The following is a 12,040-nucleotide window of genomic DNA, read 5'->3' as shown; positions in this document are numbered from 1 at the left end:
GGAAGCAAAAGTTAGAACTGGACATGGAACAACAGACTGGTTCCAGTCAGAATGGCCATCACTAAAAAACCTGAAAACAAACGGTGGAGAGAATTTGGAGAAAAGGAAATCCTCTTGCACTATTGGTAGGAATGTAAATTGCTACAGCCACTATGAAGAACAGTATGAATATTCCTTAAAAACTAGGAATAAAACTGCCATAAGCTCAGCAATCTCACCACTGGACATATAGCCTGAGGGAAAAAAATATGTTTCAAAAAGACACATGTACCCTGATGTTCACTGCAGCACTATTTACAGTAGAAGTTGTGGCACATATATACAATAGAATGGAATGGAATACTACATGTCTGCCTGCTCAGATGCTTAAGTCATATCTACCTCTTTGTAACCCTATTGACTGTAGCCCTCCAGGCTTTTCAGTCCATGGATTTCTCTAGGCAAGAATACTGGATTGGGTTGCCATGCCCTCCTCCAGGAGATCATTCTGACACAGGGACTGAATCTGTGTCTCCTGTGTCTCTGCATTGTAGGCAGATACTTTTCCACTGAGCCACCAGGAAAGTCCACAAGTGAATGTTACTTAGCCATAAAAATGAACATTGTAGTGAGTTGGATGAACCTAGAGCAGGGTGAAGTAAGTCAGAAAGAGAAAAAGAAATATCATATACTAATGCATACATATGTAATCTAGAAGAAAGGTACTGATGAACCTGTTTACAGGACAGGAATGGGGGTGCAGACATAGAAAATATCCTTGAGGTCACTGTGTGGGAAGGAGAGGGTGGGATGAATTGAGAGACTAGTACTGATATATATATGCTACCGTGTGTAAAATAGATAACTAGAAGTAAACCGTGGCATAACACAGGGAATCCAGCTTCATGCTCTGTGAAGACCTAAAGGGGTGGGATGGCGGGATAAGAACGAGGCTCATGATGGAGGAGGTATATGTATACTTGTAGCTGATTCACTTTGCTGTATGGCAGAAACCAGCACAACATAGTGGCAATAGTCTTCCAATTTAAAATTTTTCTTAAATTAAAATTTTTAAAAAGGCACTACACTTTTTTGAATCTCAACTCCTTCAATGAGCTCTGCTTACTTCAGCCCTCCTAATTTCCTTTTCTCCTCTTTAAAAGAATTATTTTCTCCTTGCTGTGCTGGGACTTACACATCGCTCACTATGGTTGCAGGCCCTGAATTGCAATTCTTTGCTGATACTGAAAAGCCGATTTTTACTGGAGAAATAACTATATTTCTCCAGTAAAGAAATATATTTATTTTAGGTAATTTTTGTGGCATGCATGGGGGTCCAGAGAAGACATTCAGTGACTCTGAGGCTGGTGAGAACAGAGGTCAACATTTAGGCCACTAGTGCGCATTGCTTCTCCATCAACCCTGGGGTTTGAAGGTAAGTCTTTCTTTTGGACCTGAGCTTCTGCCTTCTTTATGTTTTGAAGTTCTCCCAGATTTTGTTTGGGATACATTTTAAGGCTCCATGTTTTTTGTTTAAGCTTTGTTCTGTCTGTAAGTAGTTGCTTGGCACTTCAGCCTGATAGTATTTTGAAATCAGGCTGTTTCAATTGGAACTCTGCTAGCTTTTGGGCCAATTTCTTTTGGAACAGGGGCTGTTTCACTGAAATGGTGCCAGTGCAGGCTTTAGCTTGGTTCCTTTCAGAATAGGGGCTGTTCTATTGGAACTGCACTGTTAAGCCTCTGGCCTGACTCCCCGGGAATTGGGCTGTTCCATTATAGCTGTGCTGTCCTAATTGACACTAGATCCACTCTAAGAGCTCAACCCACTAACATAAAGCAGCCCTTGCCTCAGAGTACTGCAAGTTCAAATAGTGGGATCTTTAATGAAACTCAAAAGGTTTCTGTCTCTGAACCTAGTTCCTTTTATTAAACCCTTTGAGACATGTGAATCCTTTTGTCTTTTGCTCCTCAACCACTGTCCATTTATTAGGCAAAGACTTCTTAGGAAAGCATCATACTGGAATTTCTTACTCTTGAAAGGGGGATATAATTCTAAAATTTTGTAATGCAGTTGACCCTTGAACAACACTGGTCTGTACTGCCTGGGCCCACTTATATGCTGAAAGAAGTTTTCCTAAATAAGCACTATAGCAGTGATTCTGAGTTGGTTGACTCTGACTGTAAAGTTTTTCTCAATTTTTTAGCAGTTCAGAAATTCACAGCCCCTAGCCACTATGTTGTTCAAGGGTCAACTGTAGCAATCAAAGTGACCAACCAGGTGCATCAAATGACCTTTCGACATCTTTTATTTTCTCTGTCCCTGAGTATAGTAGAGCTGATTCTGGAAACACTGATTATTTGGCTCTATTGTTTCAGCCACCATTCTTCTTATGGAAAAAATCTCCAACTGATATTGACAAAATTCACACTGTACTTCTCATCAGTATTCAAATAGATCTCTCAAAATCTCTTCCCAGAGCTAATCACTATCCCATAAGTGAGGAAGAACTTCAAGATTTAAAGCCCATAATAGATTATAAGGCTCAAAGACTTAATATCTGCAATACTTTTATTTTAACAGTGTCTGGTAAAATAGTCCTATTAAACCAGTGAGAAAACCTAAGGACTGAAGGTAGAGTTTGTTCAGGACCTCTGAGTAATAAACAACATTGTAATACCAACAATAAACAATATTGTTATCTCTCAATGCATTACTAGTGTCCACTTCTATAGGAAGCTAATTCTTTACTGCAATAGATTTATATGGTGCATTCTTCAGTATTCCAGTTGAGGAAGCTAACAGATGCTTTTTTGCCTTCACTTGGGAAGAAAAATAATTCACAGGGACAATAATGACTCAAGATTTTACCTGGAGTTCTTATTTCTTATAAATCTTGAAGGCTGAGCTTGCTGTTAAGAAGTGCCCTATAAGTTCTACTGTGTTGCAATATGTGGATGCTTTGCTTCTTTGCTCACCTCAAGTCTCCTAACCTGAAGACAGCATCCACTTGCTAAAGCTTTTGGTCTTCAGTGGATATGATTGTCCCCAAAACTGCTGTTTTTCCAAACCCAAGTTCAATGTTTAGGGAATCTGATGTCAAAACAAGGGCTTCACCTAGGTTCAGATATACTTCATGGTGTCCTAAGTTTCTCCAAACCCCAAACAAAACACCAACTCTTAGTTTTTCTCAGGTGAGTTGGTTATTGCAAAAAAATAGATTCAAAATTTCTCTTGTAGCTAAATTTCTGCATTTTTCACAAAATAATAATAATATCAATCCAATGTTTATGAAGAGAACTGGATGACACAGCCTATAACAACTTAAAGGAAGAATTTAATGAACCCACTTGCCCCTGAGTATCCAAATTATCAGATATCCTTTTGCCTTTCTGTATATAAAAAAGTGTTTGTCCTCAGGATATTCACTCAAAAAAACAGAGATCACCAATTACCTATATAGGGTGTTATAGCCAAAAAGGTACTATAGCAACTGGACCCTAGCATGGGTTTACCTGCCTTGTTAGAACCATTACTGCCACTGCCTTTTTGTTTAAAGCTATTGAGCAAATGATTGTGGGATTCCCATTTACCAAATCTAGACCAAATAACAACTCAGTCCTGCCACAGACTTAAAAAATTCCCACTCTCCTGCGGTCGCATGGCCGGCGTCCAGGCAAAGGGGATGGTGCGGGGCCTGAGAGCTAGCTCAACATGCAGAACGACACTGGTGAGTTCGTGGACCTGTATGTGCCGCAGAAATGCTCCCCCAGCAACCGTATCATCGGCGCCAAGGACCACGCGTCCATCCAGATGAACATGGCCGAGGTTGACAAGGTGACAGGCAGTTCAACGGCCAGTTTAAAACCTACACTATCTGCGGGGCCATTCGCAGGATGGACGAGTCAGATGACTCCATTTTCCGGCTGGCCAAGGATGACGGCATCGTCTCAAAGAACTTCTGACTGAAGAGGATCCAGGACATGGAATATTTGTTATAAATAAATAGTGAAAACCTGAAAAAAAAAAATCCCACTCTTCCCCACTGTACATGCATTGAACTATTTGTCTATTGACAAAATGAAGGCATTCGTGAGTCAAATAGGTGGGAACATGTTAACAAGGTTGCGAAAAGTGCCTACCTTACTTGTCCCATTTGTTAAACATACAAACCAAGGAAGTCTGTTACTACATTTACTGGACATTTTAATGGCCTAATGGACCATTTAAGTTTTGGCATATAGATTTCATACAGTATTCTTTGTCTATATAAATATGTTTTTGGATATAAAAATCAAAGGATATTTATGTTTTTGTCATGGTCTGTATGTTTCACATACAGAATTTTTTCTTTTGCACAGGCTACTGCCTCTTCTGTGGCTAAAGAGAAATATCAACAACTTCAGATATGCAGGTGGTGTCACTCTGTTGGCAGAAAATGGAGAGGAACTGAAGAGCCTACTGATGAGGGTAAAAGGGGGAAGTGAAAAAGCTGACTTGAAACTCAGCATTAAAAAAAGTAAGATCATCACATCTGGTCTCATCAATTCATGGCAAATAGAAGGGGAAAAAATGGAAGCACTGACAGATTTTATTTTCTTGGTCTCTAAAATCACTGCAGACAGTGACTGTAGCCATAAAATTAAAAGACACTTGCTCCTTGGAAGAAAATCTATAACAAACTTAGACAGCATATTAAAAAGCAGAGACATCACTTTGCTGACAAAGGTTCAGGAAGTCAAAGCTACTGTTTTTCCAGTAGTTATGTATGGATGGACTATAAAGAAGAGTTGGACCATTAAGAAATTTGAATACCAAACAGTTGATGCTTTCAAATTATGATTCAGGAGAAGACTCTTAAGAGTCCCTTTAGACTGCAATGACTCAAACCCATCAACCCTGAAGGAAATCAACCCTGAACATTCATTGGAAAGACTGTTGCTGAAGCTGAAGCTCCAACACTTTGGCCACCTGATGTGAAGAGATGTGTCATTGGAAAAGACTCTGATGCTGGGAAAGGTTGACAGCAAAAGGAGAAAAGGGCAAAAGAGGATGGGATGGTTAGATAGCATCACTGACTCAATGATCATGAATCTGAGCAAACTTTGGCAGTTAGTGGAGGACAGAGAAACTGTCATGCTGCAGTCCGTGGGGTTGCAGAGTTAGATATGACTTAACAACTGAACAACAACCTCCTTATACCTTGCACCATGAAGACCTCATATATTAAAATATATATATATATATATACACATATATATACATATATGTATATATATATATATATATATATACACACACACACACACACACACACACACACAAAAGGATTCCTTTCAACCTTACTGAAAAGGCCCCTGTCTGGTACTGCTAACCAACATTTGTACCACCGCTTTCCAGGGAATAGACACTTTCTGGATTCATAGGACACTCCTAAATACCCAAACCCAACACTGACTGTACCTGCACATCAACTGGTGATATAAAGTAAAGACTTCCCAGAATTGAAGTGGCTGACATGTTAAGACAGCTTTCCTAAGACATCTGAACCAGGTGCATTGGAAGTTTGCCTGCCAAACCTTTGATGACGACAAAGCTTTGAGTGATCTCCAATGTCTATAATTTAAAACATATGGCCTGTAATTTTCTTTTTTTGTGGCATCTTTGTCTGGTTTTGGAATTAGGGTGATGGTGGCCTCATAGAATGAGTTTGGAAGCTTACCTTCTTCTGCAATTTTCTGGAAGAGTTTGAGTAAGATAGGTGTTAGCTCTTCTCTAAATTTTTGGTAGAATTCAGCTGTGATAGAAAGCCCAGAGATAAATCCACGAACCTATGGACACCTTATCTTTGACAAAGGAGGCAAGGATATACAATGGAAAAAAGACAACCTCTTTAACAAGTGGTGCTGGGAAAACTGGTCAACCACTTGTAAAAGAATGAAACTAGAACACTTTCTAACACCATACACAAAAATAAACTCAAAATGGATTAAAGATCTAAATGTAAGACCAGAAACTATAAAACTCCTAGAGGAGAACATAGGCAAAACACTCTCCGACATAAATCAAAGCAAGATCCTCTATGACCCACCTCCCAGAATATTGGAAATAAAAGCAAAACTAAACAAATGGGACCTAATGAAACTTAAAAGCTTTTGCACTACAAAGGAAACTATAAGTAAGGTGAAAAGACAGCCCTCAGATTGGGAGAAAATAATAGCAAATGAAGAAACAGACAAAGGATTAATCTCAAAAATATACAAGCAACTCCTGAAGCTCAATTCCAGAAAAATAAATGACCCAATCAAAAAATGGGCCAAAGAACTAAACAGACATTTCTCCAAAGAAGATATACAGATGGCTAACAAACACATGAAAAGATGCTCAACATCACTCATTATTAGAGAAATGCAAATCAAAACCACAATGAGGTACCATTACACGCCAGTCAGGATGGCTGCTATCCAAAAGTCTACAGGCAATAAATGCTGGAGAGGGTGTGGAGAAAAGGGAACCCTCTTACACTGTTGGTGGGAATGCAAACTAGTACAGCTGCTATGGAAAACAGTGTGGAGATTTCTTAAAAAACTGGAAATAGAACTGCCATATGACCCAGCAATCCCACTTCTGGGCATACACACTGAGGAAACCAGATCTGAAAGAGACACGTGCACCCCAATGTTCATCGCAGCACTGTTTATAATAGCCAGGACATGGAAGCAACCTAGATGCCCATCAGCAGATGAATGGATAAGGAAGCTGTGGTACATATACACCATGGAATATTACTCAGCCATTAAAAAGAATTCATTTGAACCAGTCCTAATGAGATGGATGAAGCTGGAGCCCATTATACAGAGTGAAGTAAGCCAGAAAGATAAAGAACATTACAGCATACTGACGCATATATATGGAATTTAGAAAGGTGATAACGATGGCCCTATATGCAAGACAGAAAAGGAGACACAGAAATACAGAGCAGACTTTTGAACTTTGTGGGAGAATGTGAGGGTGGGATATTTCAAAAGAACAGCATGTATACTATCTATGGTGAAACAGATCGCCAGCCCAGGTGGGATGCATGAGACAGGTGCTCCGGCCTGGTGCACTGGGAAGACCCGGAGGGATCGGGTGGAGAGGGAGGTGGGAGGGGGGATCGGGATTGGGAATACATGTAAATCCATGGCTGATTCATATCAATGTATGACAAAACCCACTGGAAAAAAAAAATAATAATAATAAAAAAAAAAAGAAAAAAAAAATAAAACATATGGACTTTAGATAGAAAGTGCCTGTGAGTTCTTCTTCCTACTCCTCTTTGTTACTCAAATATGATCTCAATAGTTTTCAGTGTGCTTTCCCTCTGACATGGGATATTACATCCAGAAAGGTTCTTCCTGACTTTGAGGGTAAAATAAGCTGCTGAAACCAGAAAACCTGACTCTTGATCAGAGGGACTTTCAGAGAAAGATCTTGATCAAAGATGGAGGAATATAAAGATTAATAAATAGAAGTCATTAAAATAGTCAGGAGGCCAGAAAGGGAAACTCTCAGGCCTAATGACAATAGCAAAGCCCAACAGGAAAGGACTTTCTCTTCTTTCTTGACAGACTCAATCCATGAGAGACAGTGACAACTCAGACAAGCAAAATGCTCTCAATTCTTCTAATGGACTCTTTGTTTACTATAGTCCTCCCAATATCCTTTACCCACCTTTAAAAGAGTTGTCTTGTCTTTGCTGTATTGAGACTTATACATAGCTGGCCATCATTGCAGACCCCAAATTGCAATCTGCTGCTGATACCAATAGACTTATTTTTACTGGAAAAATAATCAGCAGTCTATTTGTTTTAAGTCAACATGATCTCCCAGTTAGTGGTTCTTGTTAGAGGAAATAGCATCAGGAATTCTCTTATTAAAAGCACAGGTGCTTTTTTTTTAAAGCAATCTATGAAGAAAATTATAAAGACCCTACAACTGTCTATAAAAACTATTACTCACCAATAGAAGATTGTTCATAATGAATATGTTTGTTAGTACACTGCAGACTCACATCACCTGTACTTAATTAGGTTTAAAATTGCAGGCCCTTGTCTTTTGTCAAATGTTTCTTTAAGAAACAATAATGTGTATTTAATAATATGAAATAAATATTTATTACTGAATTTAATGTAGAAAATATTCTTGAAATTTTTTAGGAAGTAAAAGGCTTAATAATACACATCTGACTGCCACCTCAGTAGTTAGTTCCTACTTAAGAAATGTGAAGATAAAGGGAAAAATCTATTTGTGATAGAAGCCAGATGAGAATGTTATCCAAACAGTGGCAACTTTCTGAAATTGTTTATTGTTGACATAAACAGATTTTAGAAGGTCTCTCATGGCTTTAAATGTGATTAATCTTCTTGAGAAGAAGTATAACTTTAAGCAAAGTAAATGGAAGCAATCTTGACCAGTGACTTGATCTTCACCCTAATCTCATCCATTTTAATCCCAAGAGTTTTATAAGATATGAGTCTAGACAAGTTGGATCATATTTTTCTTTTAAAACACTAGGGACTGAAAGGTAATGAACCATCAGAAAATTTGAAAAGAATTTGTGACTTCAGAATTCCACATCTTGCCAAGTTATCATTTATGTGTGAAGACAACTAAATGGAATTTTCAGATATTCAAGTTTCAAAGTATAAATAGCTGTCCTGTATTCTTTGAAAAACAAGTCTTAGAATTACTCCAGTTAAGCAAGAGACTAATAAAAATAAAGAAAACAAGAATAAGAAAGTCATGCTATAAAAGCCCAAGTCCTGAGAAATAAGAATTTACATAAAAAATAATAACAAGCCTTATGTGAGAGAAAATAAAAGTACTATTTTCCTCAAATTACATAGAAAATAAAACTTATAATTTCTTACTTGAACTTAAGAAAAATTTATTAATTTTTTTTTGAAAATTTGAACAATGATAAAAATAGAATTCATAACAGAAAGATAACAAATTCAATTTATTGATATTAGGTACAAACTATAATAAAGTTTTGGGATCTTTTGAATATTTTAAATAAAATTAAATGCATATATGAAAGATGTTTATAAGAACATTTGGAGATGGGTGATTTTAATGAAAACACTCATGTTCCATGAAAAAAAATCATCCCTGTGGAAATGTTTCCTTCATAATCTTTATCTACCATGTAAAAATATCAGGAAACATAAAGTAAAGATTACTGGAGAAGAAAACAATAGAAGTAGAGGAAGAAACTGGGTGACTTTTGTGCCATGTTTTTGTGGTTTAGTGGCTAAGCCATGTCCACATCTTCTGCGACCCTATGGATTGTGGCCTGCCAGGCTTCTCTGTCCATGGAATCCTCTAGGCAAGAATACTGGAGTGGGTAGCCATTCTCTTCTCCAGGGGATTTTCTTGGCTCAGAAATAGAACCAAGATCTCCTGTACTGAGGTAGGTTTTTTATCTTCAGCCACAAGGGATGACCACAATAACATAAAAGGCCACAAGTAAACACAGGAAAATACTCAAAGAAAATCTCATCAGTAAAGGCAAATATACAGTAAAAATAGTAAATCACCCATTTACAAAGGTAGTGAGAACATTAAAAGGCAAAAGTAGTAAAATCATCTTTATTCACAATAAGCACTTGAGGGATAGACAAAATAATTAGATGTAAAACATGGTGTCAGAATCAGTAACTACAAGAGGAAGAAGGTAAAAATGTAGGTGCATTAAAATATTCTTGAAATTAAGAGACCACCAATTAAAAATAACCCTGTATAGGTTGATCACTATATATAAACTTCATGATAACCACAAATAAAACAAAAATAGTAAATATACCCACAAAATACAGAAGGAATTCAAACATGCTAATAAAGATAGACATCAAATCATAAGAGACAAAAAGAAGAAAAAGGAATAAAAAATAACCTCAAAATGAATCCAAAAGACAGCTAGCATAATGGCAATAAGTACACATATATCAATGATTACTTTAAATATAAATGTTCTAAATGCTCCAAACAAAAAACAGAGTGACTGAATAGACTCAAAAACAAGATCCCAGGGTTTTCTTGGTGGCTCAGTGATAATCTGCTTACCAATGCAGGAGACGTAGCTTTGATACCTGATCTGGAAGGATCCCACATGCCATGGAACATCTAAGTCTGTGCACCGCAACTATTGATCCTATGTCCTAGAGCCTGAAAGCTGCAACTACTTATCTCATGTGCCACACCTACTGAAGTCTGAGCACCCTAGAGCCTATGCTCTGCAACAAGAGACGCCATTGCAATAGGATGCCCACATGCTGCAACTAGACAGCAGCCCCCACTTGCCACAATGAGAGAAAAGCCTGTGTTGCAATGAAGACTCAGCACAGTCAAAAATAAATAAATAAATAAAGTTTTAAAAAGAATTCCTACAATTGAATAATAAAGTCATAGTTTATTTGATAAAAAAAGATAAACAAGAACCATATATATACTACCTACAGGAGACTCACTTTAGATCTAAAACAATGCAGACTGAAATAGATGGGATGGAAAAAGTTATTTCATTCAAATAGAGATTTTAAAGGCCAATTTATCAATAATTATACCAGATGAAATAGACTTTAAAATAAAGACTATTACAAAAGACAAGAAGGACATTATATAATGATCAAGGAATCATTCCAAGAAGAAGAAAGATCAATTGTAAATATTTATGCACCCAATATAGAACCTCCTAAGTACATAAAGAAAACATAAACAGACATAAAAAGAGAAGTTGGCTGTAACACAAAAATAGTAGGAGACTTTAAAAGCCCACTTACATTAACAGATAGATCATCCAGTCAGAAAATTAATAAGGAAGCACTGATCTTAAATGACACATTAGACCAGATGAACTTAATTGATATATAGAGCACTGCCTTCAAAAGGAGCAGACACACATTCTTTTTCATGTGTACATGAAACATATTCCAATATAAGTCACATGTGCTGTGCTGTGCAGTACTAAGTTGTATCAGTCATGTCTGACTCTTTGCGACCCTATGGACCATAGTGCACCAGGCTTCTCTGTCCATGGGATTCTCTCATCCAAGTACTAACCAGGCACAACCCTGCTTAGCTTCCAAGATGAGGTCGGGTGTGTTCAGGGTGGTATGGTGGTAGACTGTTCATGGGATTCTCTAGGCAAGAATACTGGAGTGGATAGCTGTGCTCTCCTCCAGGGGAATCTTCCTGACCCAGGGAACAACCTGCATTTCTAAAGTCTCCTGCATTGGCACACAGGCTCTTTACCACAAGCTCCACCTGGGAAGCCACATGAAAGTCCTGAAAGTGAAAGTCAGTCAATCATGTCTGACTGCGACCCCATGGACTACACAGTTCATGGAATTCTCCAGGCCAGAATGCTGGAGTGGGTAGCCTTTCCCTTCTCCAGGGGATCTTCCCAACCCAGGAATTGAACCCAGGTCTCCCGCATTGCAGGCAGATTCTTCACCAGCTGAGCCACAAGGGAAGCCCAATTAGGCCACAAAACAAACCTCTGTAAATTTAAGAAAATTGAAATAATATCAAGCTTTATTACTGACTAGAACACTAAGAGACTAGAAACCAATTACAAAGAAACCTGCAAAAAACACTAACACATGAAGGCTAAAAACAATATGCTATACATGATCAATGGTTCACTGAAGATATCAAATAGAAAATCAAATATAAATGAAAACAAAACACCATGATCCAAAATCTATGGGACACAGCAAAACCAGATTTAAGAGGAAAGTTTAGAGTAATACAAGCTCATTTTAGGAAACAAGAAAATATCACATAACAACCTAACCTTACACCTAAAGATATTAGAAAAACAAGAACAAAGCTAAGATTTAGTAGAAGAAAATAAATCATTAAGATCAGAGCTGAAATAAATGAAATAGAGACAAAGAAAACAGAAAAGATCAATGAAACTAAGAGTTGGTTCATTAAAAAGAGAAGCAAAACTGATAAAACTTTAGCCAGACTAATCAATCAATAGAGAGGGCCCATATCAATAAAATAAAAAAATTA

General features: G+C 37.5%; 1 pseudogene; it reads left to right on the top strand.

The window, feature by feature from the left end:
* Positions 1-3,686: 3,686 nt before the first annotated feature.
* LOC133065522 (small ribosomal subunit protein eS21-like) lies at positions 3,687-3,942 on the top strand (annotated as a pseudogene).
* The last annotated feature ends 8,098 nt before the right edge of the window (positions 3,943-12,040 follow it).

The sequence above is a fragment of the Dama dama genome, chromosome 11, assembly GCF_033118175.1.
Source record: "Dama dama isolate Ldn47 chromosome 11, ASM3311817v1, whole genome shotgun sequence".
Lineage (NCBI taxonomy): Eukaryota > Metazoa > Chordata > Mammalia > Artiodactyla > Cervidae > Dama > Dama dama.
The sequence above is the reverse complement of the archived record's forward strand: the minus strand, read 5'-3'. Positions and strand labels throughout refer to the sequence as shown.